At 44.5% G+C, this 20,950-nt stretch overlaps 1 long non-coding RNA gene across 1 annotated transcript; it reads left to right on the forward strand.

The window, feature by feature from the left end:
* Window positions 1–269: 269 nt before the first annotated feature.
* LOC309537534 lies at window positions 270–2,571 on the forward strand. The gene is made up of 3 exons (XR_014221960.1): window positions 270–331; window positions 1,261–1,327; window positions 1,977–2,571. It is a non-coding gene; the product is annotated as an uncharacterized lncRNA (long non-coding RNA).
* Window positions 2,572–20,950: the final 18,379 nt, after the last annotated feature.

Genomic DNA, 20,950 nt, shown 5'->3' on the forward strand with positions numbered 1-20,950 from the left:
TGATTTGCCATATTTTGTCCTATTAATCTTATTTCTCCTTTTCTTAATTATATTTCCAACACTTTATATGTTGCCTCTGAGATGCGGAACCACTTTGTCCCAGCAGCAGTGGGTCTAGTTTTGAATAGCAAGGGCAGTAGCAGTAATAGTAGTGGCAGTAGTTGAGCCTCTGAGGGAGGTAGCCCTTTAAAGTGACCTGATCCGGAAGCATGCAAAGCTAACTGTAAAAAGAATCCAGAACACGGCAGATATAAAAGGAATGTGTTGGAGGGACGTCCTTGGCATTGTGGAGTGGAATTGCTCTCGAGGTTCTAAAGTGAGGGCATGCAAAGTATGCTACATGGAAGGGAGAAATACCCACGAGGCTCTCAATGAATACTTAATGGAATAGAATATGCCTTTTGTTGAACATTAAATTTGAACATGCTTTTAAAAGAAGGGAGCAAAAGAAAACACAAGAGAACCTTTCTATCCCATTTATATACGAAGTATTCCTACTATGCCATTTTTCTATCTATCTATCCATCTATCTATCTATATATCTATCTATCTCTCTATCATCTATCTATACCATGCACTATATGTGAGCCTGTTATAATTCATTTATTGGTAGCTTCTCGGCTGATCATTGCTCAGGGGCAGGGGAGTGCTTCAGGCTTTTCTCACTTGACACTGGGTTCAAGAAGGCCTCATATAGCACTATATCTGAAAAGTTGACTCATTCATTAGGAGTCTCCCAAGGTAGCAGCAATCCAATGGATTATGCAGCCACATGGTGGATGTCGGAAGCGCCAGATTGGGAGGGTGATGGGGGGAGCAATGTTGTGCACATGACACCAGGACATTGGAAGGAGCCTGGGATGGAGCCAAACACTGTGGCTCTGTGGCTTCAATGGCTAGCAGCTCCTCCTCTTCCTGGCACTGCAACTGGCGGGAGGCTGCTTCCACCCTTTTTCCCCTCGGCGGTGAAGGAGGAGGAGGAGGAGCTGACTACTGGAGTCACCCCATGCTCAGCTCCGCGCTCAGCCTCCTCCCCCTCAAAAGATGTTGAGAGGACCCAAAACAGCTCAGCCCCCAGGAGCTGGAGCCCCAGGTGGATATTCACATTCATATTCAATTGACTAGCTACATGCTTCCAGTCAGTAGAAGGCAGGGTTAACACTAGCAGATAGTCCGGCGAAAATACACTTTGTGGTTTCCCACTAAACCCTCCAGATCACTCCTTCCTCTTGTTCTCTCTCTCTCTCTCTCCTGCAAAAGGTGACCATGAAACTAGCTCCTGCCATGTAGGCTTACAATCTGAAGCTATTGTACATATGAAGAAACTGTAAGTATTTTTTTATTATTCTTTACCAATGGGACCTGGGCATTTTTATTTAGTGATGTGTGAATAAGACAGACTAGGCAGTGATGGGCCTGAGTATATTCAGCTTCCAAGTTTGATGGCCCTCTGCTAAACTAATTTGCCCTGGCAGACCAGCCTCCACTGCCTTCCTTGGATTGTCGATGGGTCAGCATCAATGCCTTTCTCTCCTCCAGCATGGTAGACACAGCTGTAAATGGACCACAAGGATAAAGCTTTCACTTCTGCTGGTGCTGGGACCCTTGAGCTTGATCCTATGTCATGCTCACTGCAGCTTTGCATAGTATCAGGCTCTACATCTGTCATCCCGATTTGGCTAGCCATGTTCAAGAATATTACACCCTGGATTTTAAGTAAGGCGTTGACCTGGATTCCATTTGGGTATTTGCTGAATATGGCGCTTTCCCCTAAACACACACACACATACACACACACACTTTTCTCATCTTGCAGTATACTTTCCATCTCCAGCTTATTGCTGTGAAATATGGATGAATGGATCCAATTGTTTGTTTGTGCGTTTTTTTAAATTCTGAAAGCCATCTGTGCAGCCTTGTGGGGATTCTGTTGGCAATTTCTATTAAAATGTATCATTTCTCATCTTTTTGGGGAGGAGAAGAAAATTCATAAAGAGAAGTGCGGAATGCACCCTGGTTCTGAACCACAGAAGGAAGAAACATCAATACTTCTGGAACACACAAGCACACACATCTATCCTAAATGCTCCATGGACTGGTCACGAATAGTAAATGAAAAGGAGTAGGCTTTTGACACTTGCACCTGCCCCATACTGTGTCTCTGTGGCTGATCAGGATTGAAATGTTTGATTCCGAAGGCAACAAAAAGAGGCATCTTTCAAGGAAGGCTTCCTAATTCCATAGACAGGATCTCCAGGGAGGAACGCTCGAAAGTCAAAGGTCATGGATGGAAGAACTCCAGATGCCTGTGAAGGTGGGCAATATTTCCTGGTACTCTGTCCACCCTGAGCTTTCCTGACTGGCTCCAGGTCCTCCTGCCATTTGAAGAAAGGTGATAAGTTTATTTGAGCAGGGCCTTCTCAACACTGCCCCTTGGAATTCTCTCTAGGCCACACCCCTCTCCCTAGGCCACACCCATCACTGGCCTGGCTATGCCCCTTCGTTGCGTGCCTTTGCCTGGGTGTAATGTGTCCTTGGACTGTAATAATGCCTCTTGCTTGCCTGGATAGAGAGAGGTGTGTGTGTTTATTTATTTATTTTGTATAGCTGGAATGTAACCTACTATGCAAAGGGAAGAGTGGCGTCCATTGCTCCTCTCTTGTCTCTGGCCCTGCTCATCACTCCACTCCAATGCTCTAACTACTACCTGGTTTTCAAGGTGTTCAACACCTTGTTGATGATGCTTTAGGCTCAGCAAAGGAAAGCTGTGAATGCTGAAACACACGAACGCAGGGTGGGGCTGTGCAAATGAAGGATGGGGCTGGGGAAATAATGCACATGCTTGATGGCAGGGGTCACTGGTCATCAACCAGGGCAATCAGAAGTAGGAAGTCCTGCACTAAGGGTTGAACAAAGTCACTGGTGGGTGGTGCCCATTGGGGCTGGTAGAGCAGAAGGGAGGGAGGCCAGTAGTGGAATCAGAACCAATGAGAGGCAGAGTCAACTCATTCTGGTTTTGTCTGCATCTTCCTCCCTGCAAAGTTCTACAAGGGCACTACTGAGTGAAGGACACCAATAGGCAGGGCTTCCTAACCTGGATTGGTTCTAAGATAGCAGTAGGCCAAAGCTGAGAGATTGGTGGGGCAGTGCCCCCTCCCATGCCCTAATGGAGCAGCCTCCACTGACCTAAGTGACCTTCTTTACTTTCTCCCATAGCAAGCGTTGGCAACCTGCAGCCCTCCAGATACTGCGGAACTCCAGCTGTCACCATCTCTGGCAAGGCTGGTGGGGACTGATGGGAGTGTAATGTCCAATACATGGAAGGAACTGGGATTCCACAACACACACACACACACACTCCACACTGCACCAATTGGTTGCAGACCCCACTGATCTAATTGCCATCTCCTGCAATGGGGAGGTTAAATAAACCAGGTAAAAGGGAACAGTTAGAGAATATGTGCTCCCTCAACCTCAGAGACCCTGCCCAGTCGTTCTCTCTACCTGTCATGTAGAAGCAGCTCCCTGGTTGAGGCAGAGCTGCTATGTTAGCTTTCCACCAGGTGGAGGCGCTGTTCTCGAGTGGTAAGGAGAGGGATTAAGTGGCATGGAAGTCAAGGCAGAGCTAGCATGCAGGTGAGGGAGATAAGATGCTCCCCACCACTCTTAGTGAACAACAGCTCTCCACCTGCCAGGAAGCTCACATAGCGACTTCACCTCACCGAGGGAACCGCTTTCACTGTTGTATATACTTACACAGCCCTTCGGAGTTGCCCTCAGCTTGTCCATGTAGCCTATGGTCCCATCTCGGCCCACAGGCCCTCATGAGTGTGGATACGTAAAAAAGCCCCCAAATCTGTTTTTCACTGTTAAGACCCAGTAGCAAGAAATTACAAGCATGCTTGAATGTTAGGGTAGGCCTTAAGAATTCATGCAAAATTCCAGCCGAGGACATTTGAAATGTGACAGAGCTTCATGCCTCAAAAGAACTGGAAAGCAAATGAAGGGAAAGCTGTTTGTTTGTTTCATCACAAATTCTTTGAAGTCTAAAACCAGGGGCACAATCCATTGGGGGTGAAGGAAGCCGAGGGGAGGAAATATAAGGAAACATTTTTCAGTGTGACTCCATCGCCTGCTGCAGCCACGTTCCCTGAATATGCTGTCACAATGAAAAATTTTGCCAGGCTCTTAGCAGCAGAAATTTTGATACATGGCAATTGTGTGTGTTTTAGGTGTTTCCCCCCTTTTTTTAATAGTCAAAGAAAAAGAACCAGAGAGATTTAAGCTTTGGAAGTTGGATTTGGCTCCCTTCCCTGAGATATTTTCTCGATTTGGTAAGCCCTGGAGCTATATACAAGCTGTCAGACCCTGCTCTTGTCAAGACTGAAGCAGCGTGAGGTAGCAGAGGTGAAGGTGAAAGCAGTTTGTATCCAGTTCAAGGAGCAGTAGGAGATAAGTCAACTAGCCATTTTTTTGTTTTTAAAGGCAGCTTGGCTAGCGATAGGAGAGAACATTGGTTCTGTGCCAGTTCAAATCTTCCTCCCCCTTCCTGTAATAACCAGTAGCGTAGTGGCAAATTCATAAATGCAGGGGTCCTTCATGACTGTCACAGTCACACACCCTTCTAAGATTGCACAGCCTCCTAAGATTATACAATTATCTTATAACTATCCAACAATAATACAGTAATTAGGGATGTGTTGTAATAATCACTGCAGATCCCCATGAGTTGCCTTTCAGCTAGATCTATCTTCTGCACTGCCAATGATTTGGGGTGCTCCAATGTCCTTTTTGGTAGTGACTTAAGTTGTGTTTTCCTTAACGTTCCATCATACATAACAGAAATTGCACACCCTTCTCTTGAAACTGAAGCACCTTTGTGTTTTCAGTGTCCCTAAACATTTAGCTTTGGAGCATACACTGCAACTCCTCCTTGGTGTTTTTCTGGCACACCTTCTCCAGAGTGATCCTAGGAGTCAATCCTCAGTGGCTGACTCAGCTCCTTTCACTTTGATTGGCTCCAATCAGCACAAAGGGTAAGAAGACTTTTTCTCAGTGGCCAGAAAGCTTCCCTTCATGCTGATTGGGGAATGCTGGAGACAGAGACCCTGTTAGGACTCTGCTACAGAAATAGTAATGAATCTTTGACCCCCTGCAGCCCCTGACCACGACACCGGTAGTTATAACCAAACTTAGCCCTAACCCACAATATGAGAAGCTGCTCCTTCTCTGCTTCTGTCTCTCCTCATCATTGAGACCCAGCCCCATCAACTCAAAACCTCTGAGTATGTGTTACTAAGAGATTCAGAGGAGTTCCACTCTTTGGTCCCCAGGTCCCAATGCTCCAAGATGCACATTTATGAAATAATCCTTCGTCTTCTTAGGACCTCAACTATCTACCCACCTCCTTTTTCCCGTTGGCCAGAAGTAATTATAATAATAATAATAATTTTTTTAATTATACCCCACCCTTCCTGGTTCAAAAACCGGGCTCAGGGCGGCTAACAACAAATTTAAAACACTTAATTATAAAAGCAGCATAAAATACAGTATAAAAACATGAATAACAATAAAATTTAAAAAATCAATTTAGGGGAAATAAGCGTTAGATAATCCCCAGGGCTAGCTGGCTGAATTGGTCCTACTTGGGCCAGTGAGAAGACCAGGGGAGAATTAGCTGTGGGGTCTCAGAGAGGGTGATCTCCATAAAAGGGGAGTGAGTTTCATAAAGGGGAGTAAGTGAGTTTGAGGAAGGACTCATGGCAGAGCATCTGCTTCGCATCCAGAAGGTCCTGGGTTCAATCCCCAGCATGTCCAGGTAGGACAGGAAGAGATCCCTGAAACCCTGGAGAGCTGCTACCACTCGGTATCGACAGTACTGAGCTATATGGACCAATGGTCTGACTCAGTATACTGCTGCTTTCTATGCTTTCTGTGTTCCTATGTGTCCAACCACTGGTTACACTGATGTCCCCCCTCCCAATCCCAAAGACCAAGTATGATGCTAACTCCAAGCAGTCCTTGAAGGCTGGGAAAATGAAACAGTTATTCCAGGCCAGTGTGTAGCATCTCCTAAGAACAAAGCATCAACCTGACTGTTTTTTAACAGAATGCACAAGCTGACTGCTCAGAGCCATCATTTCGACTGTTGAACTCAACTTATTAATACTCCCTGTTTCTTTAGAAAAAGAAGGTTGGGTGAAAAAGAAAATAGGCAAGATGAGGAGCTCTGAGTCTCTCTTGTGTGTTTTCTAGAGGGGATCGGCTGATGGGTAAGGATCACTTATAATTGGTGTCAGTTTTAGACTGTGAGTTATCAGTATCAGTTTTCTTTTATAAATCCGGGCAGCCTATCGCTGTCAGATCTGACTTCCTTGACTGTGTAGATTTGAATTCTGAAGAAGCCTTTTCTAAAGGAGGCTGGTTTGATACCCTCCTGTCCTTTTTAGTGTATCAACACAGAGAATAATTATTTAGTGGTCATTCTGGTTCCCTGGGAATTAAAGGATCTCAAAAAGAAAATTCACAACACCTTTTCCAGGGCAACCCACAATCTCCAGCTTAGTTGGGGAAGTCATGAAATTAAGCTGGTTTAAAATTAGTGAAATCTGGCATCCATGTAAATTAATCCTTCCTCCGAGGAGCATAAGGGGGCTTACACAATCTGCCCCCCTGCCTTCCTCAGGGAGAAATCCAGCTCACTTCTCATTTCTATGGGAACTTATCTCATTTCCAATACCTGAAGAAGTGTGCATGCACACGAAAGCTCATACCAAGAACTAACTTAGTTGGTCTTTAAGGTGCTACTGGAAGGAATTTTTTTATTTTGACTATGGCAGACCAACACGGCTACCTATCTGTAATTAAAAGGTATATATGAGTGAAAACAATATCCAAAAAATGCATTATATGGGGGAAATTGCTCAGCAAAAATATATGTATATTGGCAAAAATTACATGCAAAATGCGTGTATTAGGAGAAAAGCAGATTAAAATGCTCATGAGGACTTTAAACAAAATAAAATCATGAACTAGTGAGGAAATGTGGGAACTGAAGAACGGGAAAATTAGAAATTGAGAAATCTATCCATCCTTACCTGAGAGACTCTGTTTTGACAATCCACTCAATTTTTAATATTGCATTTGGTAGCAGAAAATAGACAGTTATTTTCAAAGGGGCAACTGAATTACTGGTGACCTTGCACCTTGTCTTGGAAAGTGTGAATTAGGCAAGTTCACCTTTAGAAGCAAAATGAATCAAACTTCTCCATCACTACATTCAGCCTAGTCTCTCTGGTGAAGAGCATGTCTTACTTATTTGGGTGCCTGAATAGGAGTTCTGTGAACTGCAAGATTTTGTTAAGGTCCCAGTTGTGGCTCAGAATAGAAAAAGAAGGGGAAGGGGAAGCCATATATTTAAGATGCTATTGGTACCCTACTTCTCAGGTTCTAGAGACATCTAGCTGACTGCTGCAGTATACAGAAACTTGGAACCGATGGACTATGGGCTTACCAGTACACCCTGCTCTCCCAGTGGCCAACCAGATGTCTCTGGGAAGCCCACAGGAAGGACCTGAGCACAACAGCACTCTCCCCACTTTTGATTCCCAGCAACTGGTATTCAAACGCAGTTACTGCCTCCAGCAGGGGAGGCGGAGCATAGCCATCAGGGTTAATAGCCATTGGTACTAACTTTATCCTCCATTTGTCTAATCCTCGTTTATAACCATCCAAGCTGGTTGCCATCACTACTTCTTGTAGGAGCAAGAAGATGGACTTTATTTCGTCTATGAATGAAAACAAGCAATGAATCTATATACCTGAGCAGATTCCTTCACTGGATGGGATTCTAGATTTCCTCACAGTATAATATTTTTTGGGTAATAACATCAACAACAACTGTGGGAGGCAGTGAAAGACAGGCATGCCTGGTGTGCTCTGGTCCATGGGGTCACAAAGAGTCGGACACGACAAAACAACCACCTCATAACTACAGTAGTCTTCAAGCAGTTTACGGAGATACAATAAAAATAATAATAACCAGTTAAAACTATTAAATCAAACTTCAGTTAAAATGTCTGGTGCAATTCAGAAGTTCATCAGGGAAGGCTCCTTTCTGACCACAAATCATATCCCCTTTTCTCCAAAACAGTAGAAGTCTAGTCCATATTCATAGAGATGAAGCAACCCATTTTATACAGAAATGTTTCTCAGGCTCCCTTAGGTTCGGTTTCTTTCATTCCTCTTCTCTTTGCGATTTAAATGTGCATTCACTAGGGGTGCTAAGGGTGTATTGCTGCCTCATCACTAGGTACAGATAATGTCAAGAAAACAAATGAAACCCAGGGCTGTCTGATTGAAAGCAAATACTTCAGGGCACTTCCAGTGGTCCTTTGGGTGGGAGCTAATTTAAAAATGCTTAGTAAATCAGTAAACAAGTTAGAATGTGCAAAGGAAAGATAAAGAAGCAAGAAATGGAGTCTGAAGTGAGGGCTCCAAGGGTATATAAGGCAGGCAACCAAGTATCTGAGAAGTTGGGGGAAATCTCAAGTAACTCTGGCTTCTAGGAGAGAGATACAGCCTCTCTCAAGCAGACTCAGTGTTGATTCATTTAGCTGGCTGATTGGTATTGATTGCAAATATGGTGCAATTAGATTCTAGAGATGTGACTAGCAAGCATCGGCCAATATGCCTCGACTTCGGCATCCCTTCAGCATGATGGAAGATGAATTAATAATCATTACGAACATTACCAAATAATGAAAAGCCAATGTCTGCCCATTGCATCCTCATAGTGGCAGTTTGATTCCCTTCGTTTTGGGTTTAGACAGGTGTCCTTTCAGAGGGTCCATAGTCTGGTCTTCAGGATGAGATTTTCCACAATGCTCTGAGGAAAGAGATGAGGGGGGGCAAGGACAACAAGGGGGGAAAGGGGGGAGAGGCTGAAGAAGAGGGTGAGCAAATGAACAAATGCACTGATCCAGCAAGAGAGATCCATGGGAGGAAAAAGATTTCTGGGTGTGTATCCCTATTTACATGATGATGATGCTCCATATTCCATTGATCTGGGCAAATATTTCTTTTGATGTCCATGGGGATGAACATCTCCGTCCAGAACCACCAGCTGAAATTCTTCAGTATCTAGAGTGTGGTCAGGGAAACAAATAACCACACACAATAACTGGCTTGGGGACTTTAATGGGGTCTGCTCTGAGTAAGACTAGCTTTGGGGTCAGCGCAGTGTAGTGGCTAGAGTGTTGAACGTGGACCTGGAAGACCAGGGTTCAAATCTCCCCACTCAGTCATGAAGCTCACTGTGTGTGAAGTTCAGACAGTCGCTGTCTCTCAGCCTGACCTACTCCACAGGGTTGTTGTGAGTAATTAAATGAGGAGGGGTAGAACCACATATACCATCTTGAAATCCTTGGAGAAAATGGTGGGATATAAATGCAAGTAACAAATAATACCACCCTTTCCCTCCCCCCAACCCCGTTTCCTGTGGAAAATTCCATTTGACTTATGAAATCCCAACCTCCCACCTCCCACCGTGCTGTTGCACTGCAAATTTCATTGGAATAAAACCAATATATTATGCACACACAATCACAGATGCCTATTACGTATATACAGTTACCAATTATTTTAATGGAGGCTGCTTATTTACATGCACTGACTGGGTTCTGATCCTGTGATTAAGAGCTCAGCAATGTAGGTCAATGTGGAGAATTTACCCTAAAATTGCTAATTTGCTGTATACAGTGATTATGCTTAATCTGATCGTTCGGCTTTAGTTTACGAGAGCGGGGGCGTGCGTGCTGGAAGCTTCTGCCATACGGAATATTCAGATATGTGTTGCATCCATCAACCAATCACATTTCCAAAGCAATCCAAGTTTTTAATGAGTACACAATTCTATCCCATGTGCAATGCCCTGCCAACTCATGCTTTTACAAATGGAGTCAATTTGATCCACATGCTTTCCACAAAATTCTCCTGAGCGAATCTTAATGGTGAATATTCTCCAAATATTCTCTGGGTATGTGTATATTCAACAAATATTTGGCATTCTGTGCCTATATTTGAGAGCTGAAGATTTTGTAAGTTTTGGGCTCCTGAATTAAATAGAGATGATTTCATCATATTATATGTTATATAATTTTTTTGTTGTGATTAATTGTATTTCTATTGGTTTGATATGATAAAAAGCCTTTTTGTTTGGAAAATATGGCATAATTAAGTACCTAAATAAATAAATTTATCAGTATCTGACAGCTAGCATGCAACAGCAGTCTTTCTTTGACAGAATTTGATGTATACTGGTCTGTATTTGACACAGACATGTAGCAGTCAATGTCTGACAGTATCAGACACCAGGCCTACTGCAACTGTCAATTTTTGACAGTATCTCACTTAGAGTAGTGAATGTTTCCTTAGGTTTGACAGATGACAGGCTGTAATTGTCAGTAAACAGCATCCGACACGCCCAAGTCAATATCTGACAGTATTTGACAGCTCACATGAAGCAGCAGACAACATTTGACAGATTAAAAAAAATTACATACAATGAACTTCAGTAAAAGTTATATACATTGGTTTAGGCTACAATCCTATGGCCCCAGGGATGGCCCCAGGGATATGCCACTGAACTTTTTGATCTCCCTCTCCAAAGTTGGAGGCCCATCCTTGGAGAGGGAGATCCATTTTTGGATGCCTCATCCATGGGGCTGAAGAAAGACCCACAACTGGTTCCACTCTGATGTCAGAACTCCAACACTGAAGAGGGCAGCAGCCTGGGGACATGCTAGAAGAGGAGGTGGAGCCACTGAATCCTCAACCAGAAGCTTCTCACTCAGTGGGGTATAGCTCCAATGCTAGCTTCCAGGCAGCTGTGTCACTGCTGCCTACTGAGAATTGTGGGAGGAGAGGGGAGGTGGCAGAGTGACCAGGACAGGATTGTGGCTGATAGTGTCAGATTGGCTCTGCCAATGCATCCACACCATGCTGACCCACATGAGCCAATGGTGGCCACTTGCAACCATTCCCATGGTTTGTGTGTGTGTGTGTTTTGCTGTGGTTCTTTGCTGTACATTTTAGAGCCTCAAAAAACCCACCCCAACGGCTTGATCTTATCCCTATTTACTCAAAAGCAAGAACATAAGAAGAGCCTGCTGAATCAGACCACAGGGGGCCCATGTAGTTCAGAATCCTGTTCTCACAATGGCCAACCAATGGGAAACCTAGAAGCAGGACCGGATTACAAGAGCACTCTCCCCTCCTGTGGTCTCCAGCAACTGGTATTCAGAAGTATTACTGCCTCCAGATGTGGAAACAGAGTACACCCATTGATGGCTAGCAGCCGCCAATCACTCTGTCTTCCAGCAATGTGTCCAATCCGCTTTTAAAGCCATCCAAATTGGTTGTCATTGCTGCCTCCTGTGGGAGCGAGTTCCACAGTTTAACAATACACTGCATGAAGAAGTACTTTCTTTTATTAAGTCCCACTGAGTCCAATAGCATTTCCTCCTGAGTAAGCCTGCAAGCGGCGAGGACATGTGTACATCTAGCAAAAAGGGTAGCTGTGTGTTCTCATTTGTTAGTTATTGCTCTGCTTTAATCCTATCTATTTCAAAATTAATCCCAGTTTCCACACAGACGCAGGTACAGTCTTCTGACATACGACGTCTGAGTAATCAACATTCATAGATAATCCTCTTTGCTCGTAGGCCTGATAGTCAATAAAACATTGAACGACAGGGAAAGTTTTCCCTCCCATCTCCCCCACCCCCCACCTCATCTTGTCTCCTTTATTATTTTAATGAGGATTTTGCATCTGTTGTCTCTTAGTATTCCCATGCATAGATATATGAGGACATCATCTCACTTAATTTTGCCACAATAGAACCCCTCCTTACTTTCGCCAATCTCCATCTTAAACTCTTAATACATTGCTTCCATCTGCTTTCAGACCCCCAAACAAGGTGGGTCGCATAGACCGTTGCTCATACGGAGCTCTTTGTTAGCCCTGCCACTGTCGCTAAGCTTGATGGCTCAAGGCTTTGGAGAGATGTTGGCGTCTTTAATCTTGATCAGATTAATGTGGCCAAATTAATAAAGGACTTAGAGACATGGAGGGAGGGGGACAGGAGGGAATTGAAATTAGGGGAAGGGAAGAACAAAGACGGCTCTTAAATGAACATTTTTAGCAATAGCTTAACGTTGCAAAGATTAATAGGAATTCATTTGCATGCATAATGTGATGGACAGAACACAATTCAAAGCGACTGGGTCTGAACAGCGTCACTGTTTGTGTCGAAGCAGAGAGAGAGGGGGAAGAAAGGTCCATTCCTCCTCACCCCGTGCATTATGTTCAACTTGCATGACCGCAAAGGTTTTAAAAGAAACTGGTGTTGCATTGAGCTAATGGTCTGGTTCACACATGTGCATATCCCACTGGATTTCTCTAAGCTTGAGTTTAACCTTCACCTGATGACTGGCAGCTGAATAACTCCATTCAAAAGCATGGGTGGCACTTGAGGTCATGGGAATGCTCAACCTGGGATGTCAAATCTGTGATAGCCCCTTCACACATACAAGTGAGCATTCAGACCAGGTCTGGACTTGACAATCAACTCACAGTGCCAGGACTTTGCACACGATGCCTTTGCTCATTCTAAGATTGCATCATGGGCAGTTGCTGTGTTGAGTCCCCTGCTTTCCACCTCAGGAATCCGCCTTAGGGGTTCCTTTATAGTTTAGCATCCTACAAAATTCATGTCATAGTGTGAATGTCCACTCACATCGAAAGATGACTGGGATGTTCAGACTTGGACTGAAACTTGGGTGTCTGTGGAGGGAAGGAATAGTTGCCCTGAATACTAAATGTATTTATTTATTTTAATATAAACAGATACACGCACATCCAGCTAGTCAACAAGAGGTTCAGAATGATCTTTGAGACCACACCTATTGAGAGGGGCTTTGAAATTTATACTTACTTCCCATAGTTCCCTGGGAAGAGGGATTTATTGTTTAACCATTCTGAGAACTGTAGCTCTGGGGGGATAGGATCCCAAGTTCTCTATCAGAGCAGTGAAGTCAGGGCGGTCATTTGAACTGGGACTTAATTTCTAAGGATTGGGTGACTCAGCTGACTTCCATTGCATGGTTTCTGTTACACCACCTTTTTAATCATTATTTTGCCAGCAGAACATATGCCAGGTTGCCAGGTGATTGAATGGGAATTAGAATCCAGCTTTCCACCTCTACCCCTAGCCTGTTCCTGCCCACACCATTTCCCTGGAACACCCTTTTTCAATGCTTATACTAGTGTAAGACCAGCTAGTTCAACTAGCCAGTCCTGGCCGAGCCAGGATGAGGGAGTTACGCTGGTGTAACACCCAACTCACTCATCCCAGTAGATCTTGGCTCAGAATGGGAGCCTTAGCCATGAAAATCACTCAATGGCCTTAGACTAACCGGTAGGTAGGTAGGTGGGTATATACAGAAACATACACTAGGCTAGCCTTGTTAGTAATTTCATTTTCTCATTGCTGTTGAACTCATGATCCACTGTTTACATTCCATACTGATAGGAGTGTGGGAACGGAACTCAGACACTCAACTTCCGTTCTGTGTGCTTTTGTACCTTCTCTTTGTTCTCTGCTTTCGGACAGAAGAGACGTATGTGAAGCTGCTGCTCACACACAGCCATGTTTGTTGTTTTGATCTGCTGTAAATAAAGGGGGGAAAGCAGAGACATCAGCTTGCCAACAAAGGTCCGTATAGTTAAAGCTATGGTTTTCCCAGTAGTGATGTATGGAAGTGAGAGCTGGACCATAAAGAAGGCTGATCGCCAAAGAATGGATGCTTTTGAATTATGGTGCTAGAGGAGACTCTTGAGAGTCCCATGGACTGCAATAAGATCAAACCTGTCCATTCTGAAGGAAATCAACCCTGAGTGCTCACTGGAAGGACAGATCCTGAAGCTGAGACTCCAATACTTTGGCCACCTCATGAGAAGAGAAGACTCCCTGGAAAAGACCCTGATGTTGGGAAAGATGGAGGGCACAAGGAGAAGGGGACGACAGAGGACGAGATGGCTGGATAGTGTTCTCGAAGCTACCAGCATGAGTTTGACTAAACTGCGGGAGGCAGTGGAAGACAGGAGTTCCTGGCGTGCTCTGGTCCATGGGGTCACGAAGAGTCGGACATGACTAAACGACTAAACAACAACAAATAAAGAAGTTTTTGCAATGTCAAATACCTACAACCTTGCTTCTTGCTGATACTCTGCTAATGCTAATAGTGTGCCCAAAGCTACACTGGATGTGGGTTGCTGGGCACCTGCGTACGAGGAAAGGATGTACACATAAGCCTACCTTGTACCATATACCGTACACCATGGATGGGGAACATGGGGTCTTCCAGATGTTGCTGGACTACAATTCTTATCATCCCTTACCATTGGCCATTGTGAGTGGGGCTGATGGGAATCAGAGTCGCACAACATCTGCAAGGTCACAGGTTCCCCATCCCTGCCTCATACAAAGGTTAGCCCAGAGCTCTCCACAGACTGGCAGACGTTCTCCAAATCCTTTCCCAGCACCTGCTAATTCTTCCTGGAATGTTCACAGCCGGAGACACCTGGTGTTTTGGAGCTGTTTTAGAGCAATATTTTTTCCGCAAAATTTCCAGTTTCAGTTCTCCAAGCAGGGGTCTAAAAGACCCATGTATGACACCCCAGAGCATCGCTGCAAGTCAGACAATCCTGAGCAAGCAGGATTGATAGCCTGACTCAGTCAAGGCAGTTTCCTATATGCCTATTCAATGACAAGCCATTCTTTTAAACAGCAAGTTGTCTTGAGTTCATCAAAAGAAAGGCACTGTAGAAATGCTGCAAGTGGATGAATAAGATCGAGAACGGGGAGGGAAGGAGACCTCTCTCTCCAACAAAGGTAGCACTAGGGGACCAGGAAAATGCCTCTGAACCCCCTTTGCCTTGAAAGAGAACATTGCCCAAGCCAAACAATGAATAATCCAGCATGGATAAAGCTATTGTCTTAATACATGCATCCGGTTCCTCGCGCACATTGTGTGCCCGCTGAGACAGGCATTATTTTCTCACTCGGAAGATTGTAGTATGTAATTTTGCTCACTGTGCCACATTATTCATCAGCCACGGCACAAGCTGTCGCCTCTATAGGAAGGAAGCGCCACTACGCCGATTCCTAAACCATGATGTTCATATGGAAGATAATGAGAATCACCAAGGCGTGTGCACACGGCGTATTCAGATGTAGCACACCGGAAAGGAAGCAGTGGGTCTGCTATTATTTGTATTTGGCCAGCTGTGATCATCTTGCTTTGCAATAATATCCCCACTTTCAAACTGTCGATTCACCAAGGGATAGCAATCTGTTTCCAAGCACCATCAGAGAATGCAGCTCAGGACTGTCTTACAATTCATCAAATCTCATTTGAAACAATGTGTGTGGTTTTTTAAAAAATGCATGAATCAAGAAGCTTTGGGACAGTAGGGAGGGTGGATGAGTTTTTAAGTCCAGGATTGTTGCAAATAGAAATCTTGAAGAAACAAAACAGGGTAGTCATGTCCAGAAACTATGAATCTAAGAGCTTTCTAGCCATTGCTACATATGTGGTGAGAATGTCCAAGTCTCCAACAATTGGGCTCAGGTGTGTTTTACTACCTTCTCCTCTCCCCTGTGGACTCCCAATACAAATTTACTTCAGAGGGTCCCTCAACCCTTACAAAGAGCTTTTGTCAAGGGGCCTGCAGGGGGGAAAGGAAGAGGCAGAAGTCCTCTACCAGACAAACACAATTTGCTCTCCCCCATAGTGGCTTGGGGTAGTGGTGGTTGCAGATTGGTGACTAGTGAATGACTTCTGTTTTTATTTTTACATATTCATTTAATTCTGCTGCTTGGGTGACTTATTTTCTATTACAGGTTGCTGGTATTTAGTGATTTCGGATGGTAAGAGCTGTTTGATAGTGGAACAAACTACCTCAGAAAGTGGTGGATTCTCCTTTACTGAAATTTTCAAACAGAGGTTAGATGGCCATATTCCAGGGATTCTTTAGCTGTGATTCCTGCATTGCAGGGAGTTAGACTAGATGACCCTAGGAATCCCATCCAACTCTACAATTCTACGATTCTATAACCTTGTTTTGATGAGATACTACAGTTTTGACATTTCTGGTTAGCTTCATCTCTAGGCTGAAAGGCAATGAGTATCACCAAAAGTGTTATTTAATCACCCAATGTGATTAAAATGTGAAAGGGTCTTGGACCATGCTGATTTGCTGGGCAGGGAGATGGACACGGTCTTCCATTCCCCTTCTTTCAAAAAACAGCTCATCAGCAGGGTTTTAGATATTTCTTAAGGCCTACACTTGTACAATCCTGGATGCTCCATATGCAACGTGTTGGATCAGAATGAACCCTTTGCAATGAAGTTTACAAATGGTCCATCTTCCATGACCCTGAGATGCTGCGACCCACAGGAACCTCTTCATAAAACACATAGAAATCTGGATATGGATACCAACTCTGAATGGACCAGGAATCTGTATCTGTCATCTTTAAGCCTGCAACCGGAACCTTTATTTTATTACACAAATTATTTCTCTGAAAGCTGTTAAGAAGGATTGTGGTCTATAATTAGAATAATACCCCCAACAGATTACATTCACAAAAGTAATTACATAATCATTTGGGATATGCCACTGAACAGCATATTTCAAAGCATATGCCCCATGATTTCATTTTCTGAATATTTCTTATTACTTCACCACAATTTTCAGAAATGCATTACCCAACTTTTATGCTCAAGCAGATTAACTGCTCACTCATACATACCATATTCACATGCTTCTTGCAAAACAACATGGACTCTTGTTGAAATTCTCAAACGGTATCTGCTTCAATGAACACTCTAGTTTGCATCTGGGTACAGTAGCTCCTAGAGCCATGATGTGTGCTAAGCAATCAGGGTATCACTCATAAAGCATTAACAGGAGGAGTTTAACATTCCCAAGCATCCCTGTGGGGAGCTGACATATGGATTTAAGAAGATAAATAAAGAGGTTCTCCACCAGCTGCACGGGAAGCATTGGGACTGCTGAAGACTGCAGGCTGTTTCTTTCCCCCTGCTCTTCCTCTCCTTCTATCTGCCACTTGTAGTTTGATGGGCACATCTGAATTCTTAACAAGAGTGGAGACGGCAGCCAGAAGGAATTCCTGATGTCTCCCCACACAGAAAAAGATTTCCTCCCTAAAAGCGGTGGATTAAAATACAACTCTGAGAGGTGGGTTAGGGGTGGAGAGAAGTTCGATTCAGGATGCTTTCAAAGATGAAGCTATGAAGCTATGAAATCTGCACTTTCCAAAACAATATGTGAACCACAACACGGCAGCCCTTCAAAATGTGCACTTATCTGAATTTTGCAATTCAGTTTTCCAACTTGCAGAAATGCATATGTTTGAGGGAAGTGAATAGATGCATTAAAATAACATTTAAGGGTGTTTTTTACTATAATAATAATAATAATAATAATAATAATAATAATAATAATAATTTATTATTTATACCCCGCCCATCTGGCTGGGCCTCCCCAGCCACTCTGGGCGGCTTCCATAAAAACCAAAAATACAGTAAAATATCACACGTTAAAAACTTCCCTGAACAGGGCTGCCTTAAGATGTCTCCTGAATGTCAGGTAGTTGTTTATCGCTTTGACATCTGCTGGAAGGGCGTTCCACAGGGCGGGCGCCACTACCGAGAAGGCCCTCTGCCTGGTTCCCTGTAGCTTTGCTTCTCGCAATGAGGGAACCGCCAGAAGGCCCTCGGCGCTGGACCTCAGCGTCCGGGCAGAATGATGGGGGTGGAGACGCTCCTTCAGGTATACTGGACCGAGGCCGTTTAGGGCTTTAAAGGTCAGCACCAACACTTTGAATTGTGCTCGGAAACGTACTGGGAGCCAATGCAGGTCTTTCAAGACTGGTGTTATATGGTCTCGGCGGCCGCTCCCAGTCACCAGTCTAGCTGCCGCATTCTGGATTAGTTGTAGTTTCCGAGTCACCTTCAAAGGTAGCCCCACGTAGAGTGCATTGCAGTAGTCCAAGCGGGAGATAACCAGAGCATGCACCACTCTGGCGAGACAGTCCGCAGGCAGATAGGGTCTCAGCCTACGTACCAGATGGAGCTGGTAAACAGCTGCCCTGGACACAGATTTGACCTGTGCCTCCATGGACAGCTGTGAGTCCAAAATGACTCCCAGGCTGCGCACCTGGTCCTTCAGGGGCACAGTTACCCCATTCAGGACCAGGGAATCCTCCACACCTGCCCGCCTCCTGTCCCCCAAAAACAGTACTTCTGTCTTGTCAGGATTCAACCTCAATCTGTTAGCCGCCATCCATCCTCCAACCGCCTCCAGACACTCACACAGGACCTTCACCGCCTTCACTGGTTCTGATTTAAAAGAGAGGTAGAGCTGGGTGTCATCCGCATACTGATGAACACCCAGCCCAAACCTCCTGATGATCTCTCCCAGCGGCCGCATGTAGATGTTGAAAAGCATGGGGGAGAGGACAGAACCCTGAGGCACCCCACAAGTGAGAGCCCAGGGGTCTGAACACTCATCCCCCACCACCACTTTCTGAACACGGCCCAGGAGGAAGGAGCGGAACCACTGTATAACAGTGCCCCCAGCTCCCAGCCCCTCAAGACGGTCCAGAAGGATGCTATGGTCGATGGTATCAAACGCCGCTGAGAGATCCAGCAGAACTAGGAAACAGCTCTCACCTTTGTCCCTAGCCCGCCGGAGATCATCAACCAGTGCGACCAAGGCAGTTTCAGTCCCATGATGAGGCCTGAATCCCGACTGGAAGGGATCCAAATGGTCCGCTTCTTCCAGGCGTGCCTGGAGTTGTTCGGCAACCGCTCGCTCAATCACCTTGCCCAGGAATGGAAGATTTGAGACTGGGCGATAGTTGGCCATCGTGGCCGCATCTAAAGATGGTTTTTTAAGAAGCGGTTTAATAACCGCCTCTTTCAGCGGGTCTGGGAAGGCTCCCTCACGGAGGGAAGCATTCACCACCCCACGAAGCCCATCGCCCAGTCCTTCCCGGCTAGCTTTTATAAGCCAGGATGGGCAAGGATCCAGGAGACAGGTGGTTGGTTTCACTCGTCCAAGCAGCCTGTCCACATCCTCGGAGGTAACAGATTGAAATTGATCCCACTCAACTTGACTAGACAGAGCTCTAGGGGACACTGTCTGCAAAAAGCTTAACTTTAGTCCCAACTGGAGATGAAAATGAGAATATTTTCTTTAAAAAAATCACTCTAAAAGGCTTGTGAACTTTCGTGGTGGTTTTTTTAATTAAAAAATAAATAAATACAAATTACTGCAAAGTGTAGAGAATGGCATTTAACATGGGGAAAATGAGAGGACCAAAATTGATAGATCCTTCCATCTCTAGAGGTGACTAAGCTGGACCTGTATCCAGGGCTGGTACCAGGCTTACGGAGGCCTGTGGCATGAAGCCAATAATGGGGACTCCTCCCCAAAACCCTTCCCAACCTGCTTGAATCAGCTGCAGCAGTGACTTCATGCTTTCTCTGCCTCTGCCTCTCTTGGTACCATTGGCAGTGCCCATCACCACTGAGGATGGGGAAGAAATTTGATTCGGTTTTCATCTCAAGATGTATTCCCCTAATCTGCACTTTCAGAAACAATATGCAAATCGAAACACAGACATCCTCCAGAATTCAGACTTCTTTGAACTTTGCAGTGCAGTTCTCCAACCAAGTTATGTGTACAGAAATGCATATATGAGGGTAGTGTGCACACAGATTCACAAATTAGTGAAAACAACACACACAAAATGCATTATATTGGGGGGGGATGTGTATATTGGGCAAAATTGCATACAAAAATATATCAGGTGAATTTTGCACTAAAATGCTGGTGAATTTTCACAATGAGATATATAGATATAGATGCAGATGCAGATATAGATACAGATATAAATACACATACAGATGCAGCTATAGATACATAGTAACCTGATTTAGAAATGTGGAGACATGAACCCAATAATTTAAAAAAAAATAGTAAAAGGGAGAACAAATTTGCCCATCTCTAGAATTACATCCCTGTGTGGATCTTTACAGCTAGAGGAGGTTACTGACTCCTCTCCGCATGCATAGTCTGGAACCAAGAGAAGGAGCATTCTGTCCAGCCTTTGATCCCACCACTACCAAGGCCCTATCTTCACTATAAATTTAAAACAATATTGTAAAACTTTGAACAGTCACGGCTTTCTCCAAACAATCCTGGGAACTATAGTTTGTTAACAGTGCTAAGAGTTGTTAGGGGACCCCAGAGGTGCCAGATTCTCCATATGATTGAGGGGAGCACCGACATCATGAGGAGTCAGGGAGTGGATTCGAACACACTCTGAAAATTGAGGGGGGCCCAGCCCCCTTAAAAAATACATTGAGGGGGCCAAAACTGCCTCAGCTCCTAGACGTTGGTGCCTATGGGAGACCTCTGTTGCCCACCCACAGATCTACAATTTCTTCTCAAGCAACTCTGGGAACTCTGTGAGGACAATAGGGATCACCTAACAACCTAAAGCACGTTAGCCAAAGGCAATTCCAGATCACATTGCCTAATATCAAATGAAAGCAAGGGCCCAACTCTACAGAGCCCCCTCTCTTCCACCTCCTCACTGAACTTTTCCAATGACAAATGAAAGTTTATATTCTGCACAGTTGTGGGAATTAGAAGATGCAACTGGCTGTCAGATTTAATTCTTTTAAGTGACTGGTGCTTTTTTCATAAACATCTGTTCCTAAATTGATTGATTCTTAGAACAGATTGTTGGACTTGAGTCCCCTTTCCTTCCCAAGTTTTGGTTTGAGATCA

The sequence above is a fragment of the Podarcis vaucheri genome (genome assembly GCF_965113315.1).
Source record: "Podarcis vaucheri genome assembly, chromosome: 7".
Lineage (NCBI taxonomy): Eukaryota > Metazoa > Chordata > Lepidosauria > Squamata > Lacertidae > Podarcis > Podarcis vaucheri.